The sequence below is a fragment of the Lissotriton vulgaris genome, chromosome 12 (genome assembly GCF_964263255.1).
Source record: "Lissotriton vulgaris chromosome 12, aLisVul1.2, whole genome shotgun sequence".
Classification (NCBI taxonomy): Eukaryota; Metazoa; Chordata; class Amphibia; order Caudata; family Salamandridae; genus Lissotriton; species Lissotriton vulgaris.
The window spans coordinates 491,976,120-491,987,854 of record NC_141700.1 but is presented as its reverse complement, the minus strand read 5'-3'; the positions used below and the strand labels follow the sequence as shown (position 1 = coordinate 491,987,854).

The following is an 11,735-nucleotide window of genomic DNA, read 5'->3' as shown; positions in this document are numbered from 1 at the left end:
TGAACTGCCAGCCTGGCTCCTGCTTGTCTCCCTTAGCTGTAATTCAGGACCTTTGTGGCATATGTGTAACTATTCTGAGGTTCAGAGCAGGGTCACATAATAGTTGCAACTGGCAACTGAACTCTGGAGGGGCCCCTCAGCAAGCACTACAGGAAATGGCTACTAATGATGAGCCTGAACTTTTGAACCTGGTAAGTAGTTTCAGTTTTGATTAGATCGTATTTCTGCAATTTTGCACTTATTCGCGGGGCGCGAAGTTGTACTGGGAAGCCGCGAACTCACGCGAACAGTGCGAGCAGTGCGAGCAAAATCCGCTGCTCGCGGATTTGCGGATTTTGCGGGAGATTCGCGAATCTCGCGGATTGCGAATTTCCCGAAAATCCGCAAAATCCGCGAGCGAAACGGATTTTCCGCCCATGCTTAGTATTTGCTATTCCTTAATAGCGATTATTAAGGAATCGCTATTAAGGAATAGCAAAATGCTATTCACCAAGAAATCGCTAAATAAATTGGGATTTCTAATTATTCCTTAATTGCGATTAGCAAATTGCTAATCGCAATTAAGGAATATCTCTCCATTCATTCCTATGGGCCCAAAGGCCCATAGGAATGAATGGGAAGACATTTCAATGTGCGAATCGCAATTAGCAATTCGCATATTGAAATTGCGATTTCAAGGGTGCAGGGGTGTCCAAAGGACACCCTGTAGCACCCCTGAAATGTATGCTACATTGGTGTTGCGCACACACATGTCCCAAGGACATGTGTGTGTGTAACATGAAACTTAGAAAAATGCATTTAAATGCATTTTTCTAAGTTTCCGCTATTTACCACGAGGTTTGACCTTGCGGTAAATAGCGGGACATTTTTGCGATTTCGCAATTTAAAAATGTTTCAAGAATAGCATTTAAGGAATCTCTAATAGAGATTCCTTAAATGCTATTCCTTGCAAATATGCGAATTCTTAAATAGCGATTTTTGCATTTGGGATGATGAATCCCAAATGCAAAAATACCGCTCGCAAAGGGCAAGATTCTCAGAATCTGGCCCTTTGCGACCGGATTTAACAATGATGAATCAGGCTGTATGAGATCTCCGGATCTTACCCTGATGCCAGACAAATTTGGACATAAGAAAATTAATCAGTAATAATGTTTTATGCTCCACAGCTAGAGGAATCGCTCGAAATAAATATAAACATCTAGGTAACACATTCATTTTTCGAAAATTGGCTCTGCCTATAATTGAAAGGTGAAGACTGTTTATCCTGTCCAGATTCCTTCTTTATCTTAACAAGGAGAGGATCAAAATTAAGCTTCACTAATTGTTTTGTGTTAGAGCAGATGGTTACACCAAGATAGGTAGTCTTCTCGGCTTTCCTTTGATCCAAACATACAGTGTTGTCAGTGCACAAAATAACTGTTTTTCCTCTATTAAGGGAATATCCCGAGCAGTTACCGTATTCTATTGTCAGCTTCTCAATTTCACGGATAGCCTCAATCGGGTCCGGTGTAATGACCGCAATATCATCGGCATAAGCCAATACTTTTGTCTCAACATGACCACTGAGCACTGGTTTAATAATATTACTCTCCAAAAATTTCAAAATTAGCGGATTGATATACAGAGCAAAGAGCAGGGGTGAACATGGACACCCCTGCCTAGTGCCTCTTGCAATGTTGATACATCCAGATTCGAATCCTAACATTTGGAGTTTAGCTTTGGGGCGTAGATACATAGACTTGATTGATTTCACAAATTTGGGGCCGAAATTTTTACGATACAAGGCTGTCCACAGAAAGTTCCATGAGACGCGATCAAAGGCTTTCTCGGCGTCCAGTAGGATCATTGACATTGGACTCCCCACGGCAGACATGGCATCGAACAGGGCTATGGCACGGCGTGCATGGTCAGTAGTCCCCTTACCCGGGACGAAACCATGCTGCCACGGAGAGACAAGGTGCTCAATGACCCCACTGAGCCTGATTGCCATCACCTTGGCATATCATTTGGAGTCTGAATTGATTAAGGATATAGGGCGGTACGAGGTTATTTCCTCGGGAGGTTTCCCTTTCTTCAGAAAAACAATTATATTAGCCTCATCCCAGGACTCTGGGGGAACCCCATTCCACTGTACCCCTAGAAATAAGTCATGAAGAAGGGGACATAATTGATGACCCAGAATTTTATAGAGGTCGATTGGCAGTTTGTCTGGGCCAGCCGCTTTACCGGGCGCTAGTGAAGATAGTGCAGCTATCACCTCGGCAAGTGTGATTTCAGTTTCTAGCTCTTCCCTGGTAATGTCATCTAGCAGTCTCACAGCTTCGGGATTATTAAGAAGATTATCGAGATACCCTTCCATGTCATTCTCGGTTGCAGTAATTTCCTCCAAATACAGGGGCATATTATCAAGGGGGTTTATCTCCGCTTTGGCTATTACCTTGCTGTTGCTAACACCAGTTAGCGACAGCTAGTAGGAGATAGCGACCATCTTGGGCCCCACTTTGCATGTCAGTGATATTTATCACTAATGACATGCAAAGTGGGCGTGCCAAGATGTTAGCGACTGAAAACCGTCGCTAACATCGCTATCTCCTATTATCAACTTTTGGAGATATTCGCGCTAAGCGCGAATATCTCCAAAAGCTAACACCTGCCCTGAGCAGTTCTTAGCCATGTAATCCAATGGGAGGTGGATAACATGGCTAAAAGCATTAGCTCGGTAATGCATGAATATCGCGGACTTTTCAGCGATATTCATGCTTTGCGAGGATTTTTATCGCATTTGCGTTAAACCTTGGTAATACCAAGGTTTATTTGCGGTATAAATCGCCGCAGCTCAGCGGTAAATTTTTGTCTCTTACCAAGCAATAGCGATAATTATCGCTATTGCTTGGTAATATGCCCCACAATTTTTGATAAAATTGTTGAAACCGATAGATAATGTCGGCCGCTTGGGTATACGTCTGCCCGCTATCTGTTATTGAGGGGATGTTATTTATTACATTCTTCTGACGGGTTCGGAGTGCCAGCTGCCTGCCAACCTTTTTACCACTCTCATAAACTTTTTTCCTGTGGGTTCTATACGGTTGGGCGGCTTTTTGGCTGAGACTGGAGTTTAGTTCAGACTTCAGAACTGCTACTTGATACATCAAGCGGCTAGCATCTTGTCCCTGCGAGATCATTAGGGTATGTTCTTCTTCAATTTTAGCCAGGGCTGATACCTTTAGCTCATATTCATTTCTTAATTTCTTTCTGGCCTTTTTTTGAAAGCTTATGGTTTCCCCCCTAAGTCCAGATTTAAAGCAGTCCCACACAATATTTCTTGAGGCACTAAACCGGTTGATATTAAAAAATTCTTCCGTCCATTTTTTAATAAACGTAATGTATTCGTTATTAGACAGAAGCTTCCTGTCAAACGACCAAGGTCTTTGTTGTGTAATTGAGGCGCCATATGTAGTCAAGAGAACAAGTGAATTATGATCTGAAATAATTTTCGGAGGTTTGTTTATTAATGATTGAGGTGCTAGGTCACTAGTTACCAACATATAATCAATCCGGACGTGTTTTTGATGTGGATGTGAGAAGTATGTATAACCTGGGTCCTGAGGATTATTTTGCACCCATACATCAACTAAACCGAAGCTTTCTACCAGTTTTTTAAGAGCCTGATATACCTTAGGTTTGCGACCAACATATTTCTGTTTCAAACCAGAGTGACAAAGCAGTGGATGAAGTGATATGTTAAAGTCGCCACATAAAATTAGTGGGCCCTGCCAGGTGGCAAGTTCAAATTCTAGCACCTCAAACACTGCAGGATCATCAAGGTTGGAAGCATAAATGGTGCAAATAGTGATACCAATTGCAAGTTTAACAATGGCCCATCTACCGTGGCGATCTGAAAGATGACGTACTCCCAAACCAAGACGTGTTTTCGCTAGGATTGCTTCACCCCTTATATTTGATGATTGGGTAGATGTTATCAACAAATTATACCCATTGATGTTTAGTGAGGATCTCTTTGCCCAAGGCAAATGTGTCTCTTGGAGACAGAGTATATCTACAGGATATAAGTTTATTAGTTCACCCAATCGACGTCGTTTATCGCCAGACAAAAGACCCCCTCCTTTCCATGTTTGGACACTTAACCTACCCATTGCTTATAGGAACAGTTAGCTGTAAAATTTTCAATAAGTATTGCTTAGCACGTTGCTCTGGCTCCTTACTAATTACTTTTAATTTAGTTAAATAGCTGCGGCAGTATCGACAACATTGATAACATTGACAATGATTCTTATACAAAAAGTCTCTTGCTAGTAAACCTGATTCTTTTTTGATTTTTTCAGTAACCCCCTTTCCAACCCCTCCTCCCAACCCACCCCCCACCACCCCCCCGTAACCACCCTCCCCCAACAGTAGGCATTCAGACTCAACCAGAGTCTGGGTGATGTAGCTGCGGCACAACATCTTGAGCTACCGCCTTCTAATATATAGGATATGTAAAAAAAAAAGGAAAATATAGCCAGAGAAAAGAAGGAGAAGAGGAAAAAGGTGAATACATTCTAACAGAGTGCTACTGAATATTTACCCAAGCCCAAGCCCAGTAAGGCATATCCACAAAACATTCTGCAACTAGTCGACGATTCTCTGTGCTGTAAACTATTCAAACCCAGAAGTAACAGTAGAATATAATGGAATCATCTGTTTAATCAATCCTTTTTATGTCAGTTCATCGAGATAGGCCTTTGCTTTAATCTCAGACTGGAAGAATTTTGTCTGACCACCTCGCACAATTTTCAGCCTAGCAGGGTTGTTCAGGTAAGCTTGGGCTCCTTTGTCTTGAAAAGGCTTAATCATTGATCGCAACCGCCAGCGTCTTTCAACCGTTGCGTGGCAAAAGTCAGGTCTTGCACAATAGGAAAGGTCATTATAAATCAGCTTATGGTCAGGTCTCGCTTTCTTGGCAACTGTCTGCCTTAGCAAAAAGTTCCCAAAGTACACTAGGATTGCTCGAGGGTATACCCCGGGTTTGAGAGGGATATTAAACGGCATCCTGTGGGCACGTTGGATTTCGACATTCCAGTTCTTTACTTCAGGCATAGACTCCTTGAATAGTTTTATTACACACACCTGTACATTTTCACCCTCCATTTTCTCCGGAATTCCTAAGATGCGAAGGTTATTGCGGCGTTGCCGATTCTCAAAATCTTCAAGCTTCCATTTTATGTCGGATAATTCTGCTTCTTGAAGTTTTATTTTTTCGGAGTTCGCAGTCGCCTCATTTTCATTCGAGAGAACCCTGGCCTCCATCTCAGTAACTCTCTCGCCTACAAGGTTGCAGGTTTTGGAAAGCTTCTTAACCACCCCTTGCATTTTACGCAGTGCTGCTCGGGATTTTTTACTATCTAGGGCTGTCTGTGAGCGGCAATAGCCTGTAATATGGTCTCAACAGCTGTTTGAGGATCTCGGGAGTACCAGAGTTGTCATGATTCATACGCAACGTTGGCCTGGGTAAAGGGTGGCCATCAATTGGGCCATGCTGTTTAACTCTGGATATTGACTTTACTTTTGCTCTAACAGTGTTCGCGTTCAGGCTCTCTTCACCATAGCTGTCCTCTGAGGTGCTGGGCAAGAAGTCGGACTCAATATCATCCTCCGAACCCTCTGTAGACTGATAATCTTCTGACCATTCCTCCACAGCCTCAAAACCAGTCTCATCGGAAAAGGAGTAAAACTCGCTTTGTTCCTTATCCCCCTCAGTAAGTAAATTAACCTTTGAGGTTGAGGGGCTTACACCCGGTGTAGGGACATACGCAGGATCATGTGTAGCGCTATTCACAATAGCAGCATCAATGACCACATGGGGGCATGTCGGTAGAAATAGTGTGGATTATGTCCGGGCTATACTCTGCCATTACAGTGATTGTTCCAGTTTGTACCCCCAATACATTTCCACCTTCTCCGGAAAATGACATGCAATGCCCTTCCAAACCCTGCTCCTCATTAATAGGTAAATCGACAGTTCCATCAGAGTGAATACGCTGCTCAGGGTCAGCTATAGCAGAGGTACTTACAGTTTTTTCGGCTGAAGCAAGCTGAGTGCTGGTAATATCAATTGCAGTGGATGTAATTCTAGTTGCGGAATTCGTAGGGGTGTTCAATTGTTGCTCCAAGGGCTCAGACATCCCTACGCTGCACCCGGGAATAACCGCCTTCGGTGTACTATCAATGTTAGAAGAGCTATTCAATGCTTCCTGGGGTATAGATTTTCCTAAATCCGTCTCAGTTTTACTCTGTGCCCCCTTTTTTTTCAAGAATAGATCCATCACTGAGCCCCCCGTGATATTCAGCTTTCTTCTAGAGGCAAGTACATCCTGCCTCGGAGAGTGCCTTGGGGAATGCTGTTTGGGCGTTCGCTGATTCTGGCTTTTGGATTTCCCCTTTTTGAGAGAAGTGCTGGCTGGCCCTCCCTCGTCCAGTGTTGCATCTAGGTTCTGCCGTTCTGCTTCCTTGCGAAGGACTCTGGCAGCCTTCGCCACTCTCACTCGGGATGCAGCAGCTGATGCTGCAGACGCGGTCTTCGGGGGCATAGTTAGTGGGTTGAACAACTCCACCAAAAGAATCCGGATGGAGAAAGCAAGATTGTATCACAGCACCTCTGTGGTGAGAACAGGTGTTGCTGTAGAACGGCTACACTGTGGCCGCAGCCGTGGCTTTGATGTTAGGCGGAAGCCCCGGGAACACCCCGCTGGAGCGAGCACAATCCTACAGGCAATGGTGCTATGAGAGGAAGTCGGTGATTGCGCAGCAAGCAGGGGTAAGTGCGGGCTTGGGAGTCTTCGTAACGGCTCCGGAACCATTACGCCTCAATATGCATGAAAAGGCAGCCGCTGCAGAAAGGCAGATACGTTTTCACTCGTCCAAAAAAAAACAAAAAAACAAGCGAGCATTCCCTTCTCCCGATCAGGTCTATGCACCGAGGACAGGGTACAGGGTATAGGATGAAGCCGTGGTCTTTCCTCTGGTCCTAGCGGAGCTCAGGCGGAGCTCAAGTGTAGTGCTGCATTACGGTCTATGGCCAGACCGCCATCTTGCCTGCCGATCGAGCCGCATTCCTGAATTCCAATGCTACACTGCCAGGTAGTCCTTTGTATCAGCGCCTAGGGCAACTAATTACCCCAACAAAATTATTTCAACTGGCGCTTATGCTACAGTATAGCACAAATTTAACAATTGAAACGGACTCCTCCACAGAATATCTGTCGACGCAGTCGCGGTCGCGTTTCAGCCACACGTATCTATGGGCTTCCTCAGGACAGAAGGGCCAAATTACACTAAAATATAAAGAACATTATTTACAATATATACACAACAAACAGTTCTGCCAAAACCACACTTCCATAGGTTACTAATGTAGTGCCTTGAAAACAAGAGCAGGGGGGAAAAAAGGAGAAGGGAGAGAAACGAAGGGACAAGAAGGAGGGAGGACAAGAGCGTAGAAAGGGATTTAGCAAAAGAAACGGGATGAAGGAACACCCCAAACAAACATGACCATATGGATCAAGAGCACCACCACCTGTGTAGATACTTGAAAAATGTAAACACATTGCACCAGGACAGTTGAAGATGGCGTGGGGGCCCGTGCATTAATCACCCAAAATTCCATGCATCCCAGGGCAGGGTGGGACCAGACCAGAAGGTCAACGGAATCTCATAAATACTCACGAGATCCAACGAAATTATAGGGTCCCTGTGCACCGTGGTTGCAAGATCCAGGGTAGGAGTACACCCCTCGGGGGGTCCTACGCATATGGCAGAAAAAATCATAAAAAATCTGTAATGCCCGGTTATGTGTCCCGGAGTATATTTAATAAAACCCAAACAAGGAAAGTGAAATCAAATCAAACAAAGCGTAAAGGGCAGCCATTACCACGCATACCTCTAGGTAGGTGCTCACTTCAAATGCCCACTCGGTAGAAAAATACACCGCCGGAGAAGGAATAGATTCTTCTCTCTCTGAAACGAAAAGGGAAGCACTTCACAGGGACCAAATCTAAAATGAAAAAACTAAAAAAACTACTGCTGCTCAAAATGTCTACATCAGGCGCGCTGGGGTGCACAACAGTATATGTCACACCACTATACATAAAGTCCCCACGCGAATTAGGAAAGGCATATACGAATTGGGGATGGCAGGCAGTCTAAGAACAAGCGGCACAGCTCCGGCACGCGAAACTCTGGCCATACAAACTGTCGTGCTGTGGGGCTGTCGGGGACTCAGTCTAAAAGTATACAAAAGATCGGGTAAGTCTGCACGTACCTGGCAGCTCAAGTCCGCACGGCTCAATGAATTCGGGAAGCGTCGGGAACAATGTTTACTGGCACAACGGGTGCCCGCTGGGAAAGCCTTCTTCACGTCTCTACCAATTACATCCTGACCTCACACGTGTCGACGTGCGGGTCACTAAAAATAAAAAACGGACTAAAGTATACTCCCTAATTCATCAGGGTGGACAACATATAGAGGATCATGTCACCTATTCCGCCATCTTGCATTGGGACGGGAGCCGGCTGGGCACTGGGCACCATATAGTATGAGCGACTGCTGGTTTACAGCCCCTACACAAACCCTTACATGGTGAAGTCAAACACATATGATTACATCTAATTACACATGATCCACATAGTAAAAGAAAAAAGGAAAAACGAGGCACAAAAGCAAAGGAACAAGAAAGAAAGAACAAAGAGGAGGAAGGGGGGTGAGAGAGGGGGGGGGGCAAAAAGGGGGGAGAAAAAGGGAACAAAGAACGGCACTGAAGTGTTACTGCTCCTAGTCCCATATTTAGTAAAAAAACAAACACCCAAAGTGAACAATAGTATAAAAAATGGGTGCTGCCAATATTCAAAATGGCAAACACATCTTGGCACTGCATATAACCAGGGCTTACAATCTCGGGAGGAGATGGAAATAACACCTGTAACCAAAAACATCATCATTAAAGTTACATCTTTTGAACAGTATAAACAAATAGATACCTGCAACAATCAGAGACCATCATAAATCTATATCCGATTTAACCCCTTCGAAGCTAATGACGAGCTGGGCTCGTCATGGCGCTTACCTGCCGTGCGCGGATGACAAGGCCAGCTCGTCATGGATTATTGTGATTTTCTTTTTTCAGCGCAGGACGGGAAAACGCCTCGCAGCCATGTGGTTAAACAGTTCTATCTGGACAATCATAAACAAGGAGAGCTAAAGGCTGTCCCATATATTACTATCTGGACAGGTATATATGCAGTTGTAAGAGCATATATTCTTAGAACTTAAGCCCAGCCAGTATCCCAAATAGATAAACAGCACCTAACCTGGATGTTTCTCGCTGAAGAAAAATTATATATATATCCAGTGAGATGAGTGCATATTCTTGTACACAGACCTCATCAGATCAAATCAACGCCCACAGTTCATCACGGTCGTTTAGCCCATTTACAACAGTATGGTATTTTTCGATAAGTCTAGCTTCTGTACGATTTAATTTACTCTCCAGGTCTCCTTTATTGTGTGCTTGAATTGCCACTAGCACTGACTAAACCAGATCTTCCTCGCACTTGCAACTGTCTGGCAGCTGTGAAGCTCACAAGAACCAATCAAGACACTACCATATCCTTGGTCCATCATGCAGTGCGTTTCACACACACCTCTGTCATTTTGTGAATGTTGCCTTGGTACAAGCTTTTGATGATTGACTGTAGCAAAATTAGCCCTATTGTAATCCTTTATGCTTTTGGAACAGTTTGCATTGCCATCTAACTTCTGTAGAAGGTCAACTTTCAAACATTCAGTGCCAGGGTAGCCAACACTGCGAACATATTACATTGTTTCAACGTCTACATGCACATGTGCTCTCTAATTGATTACACTGTACACCTACTATGACCTCCCTCAAAATGGGCACATGGAATGGGCGGGCCATACACACTCCGTCATGTGGTATATAATTTTACTACTATCGCAAACAACACCATATACAGGCAGCGCAGCTACAGGAAATTCATTTGTCTTAAACATGAAATGCCACATCTACATCGTCGTTGGCTGTGACAGTTGGATGCCATGGAATACTCAGTGTATGCAGGAGTGGAACAAATATGGGTCACACTGAGGGTACCCTTTAAATTCATGGACGTCAAAATGGAGATCAAAGAGAGCTATGTAGCAGTGCATGGCATATTAGACATCAGGCCAGTAGTACTTGACTCGCCGTATGCAAACATGGAACCGGAGGGGTTCTTCTGTCTAATTTTGCTAATACTAGTTCTATGGCATGTCCAGATACATTACCTTGCCTGATGGGCTATTGACATTGTGACATTGTTATACCGTTGCATTGGTGGCACCACATGTTTACACACATCCACAAAATTGTCAGCATCTCCGGATCTGTTTAGACATGTACACTGCTAGTAGTATTTACATTGTTTGACTTCTGGATGGATCAGTCTCCAGACCCTATTTGCCAAGTTTGTACCTTCACATCGTTTGACAAAAGCACATATGTGTGAATTAAGTATTATTTATTTACAATATTTACAAATGTGGTGAGCATATAGGACAAGTGCAGAGGGTGCCCGTTGGAGAGCCAGACAGAGACTATTGATGTAAACTGGGCCAAGGGAAAAGGCATCGTTCAGTCCACAGGCTGGTTGAAGTGGCAAGGAATGGGGTGATATGGCAGTCCATTGGGGGGTCCAAGGGTGTTCCAGGGGACAGTGGAAGTGAGTTCAAAAAGTGCTTGTTTGGCACAATACTGAGTTCAGCAAGACACAAGAAACGGGGCCTTTGGCATAGCGGGATGCTACCACTTCCTACGCAGCAGAAAAGCACTGTCATCCTCATCTCCATCATCTTGTGTGTCATGTGCCTCACAGGTTTGAGTTGGTGTTGAGGGCGCAGCACTGTGAGGCACTGACACACTAGCTGGTGGAGCTGAGGATGTGGAGGCAGCTGCAGCATCCATCTGCACCAAACCTTGTGGCAGCAAGGAGGCAACGAGCAGGTGTAGGGCATGATAGATCCCAGCAACCTTGCGCATGTGGGCAGCCCTGACTGCCAAGTCTTCTTCTGAAATCTGACTCAGGATAAGCCACCCTCTCACGGGCACAAATAATGGGAAAGCCCTATGAAAAGCGCAGCATGAGTCTTGGTGCCACCTTTTAAAAAGAGAGTGACGTCTGGCCTCTGGCAGCAGGAATGTTGAGAGAAGAGAAAATATACTGCCTGCTATCGTGAAGTTTCAAGATAGTCAAGAAAAGCAATCTCATGCACTGCCCAAGCTCTTTCCCATGATGCACCTCTCCTCCACTCTGTCTATGCAAATGAGCATGCAGAGAGATCAGGAATAAAACAGTAGCAGACAACTCCTAGATATTCCCCAACTTCTAATGTTTTTCTTTTTAACAAATGATAAACAGCCTCACCTGTGGTAAGGCTTAAAAAAATTGAATAAACTCGTAAATGTTCCTCTCCACGGAAATCTTTAGTAAAAGACGAATGATTTTTTCGATTTGAAGAGAAACCAGAGTAAGTTAGAATATGGATCTCTGGGGGTAATTGGCACCAGATCAAAGACCCTATCATTGCGAGGGTGAGGACCTGAGAGGTATTTGCAGCCTCTAAGAAAGAGGGCAAGAACTAGGCCGGTGAGGGAAACAGTGCTCAAAGCACAGAAAAGCAA

General features: G+C 44.4%; 1 non-coding gene across 1 annotated transcript; it reads right to left on the bottom strand.

Moving 5' to 3' along the window:
• Positions 1-11,470: 11,470 nt before the first annotated feature.
• On the bottom strand, positions 11,471-11,585 carry LOC147677581 (U5 spliceosomal RNA). Its single transcript, XR_015302940.1, has one exon. It is a non-coding gene; the product is annotated as a U5 spliceosomal RNA (small nuclear RNA).
• Positions 11,586-11,735: the final 150 nt, after the last annotated feature.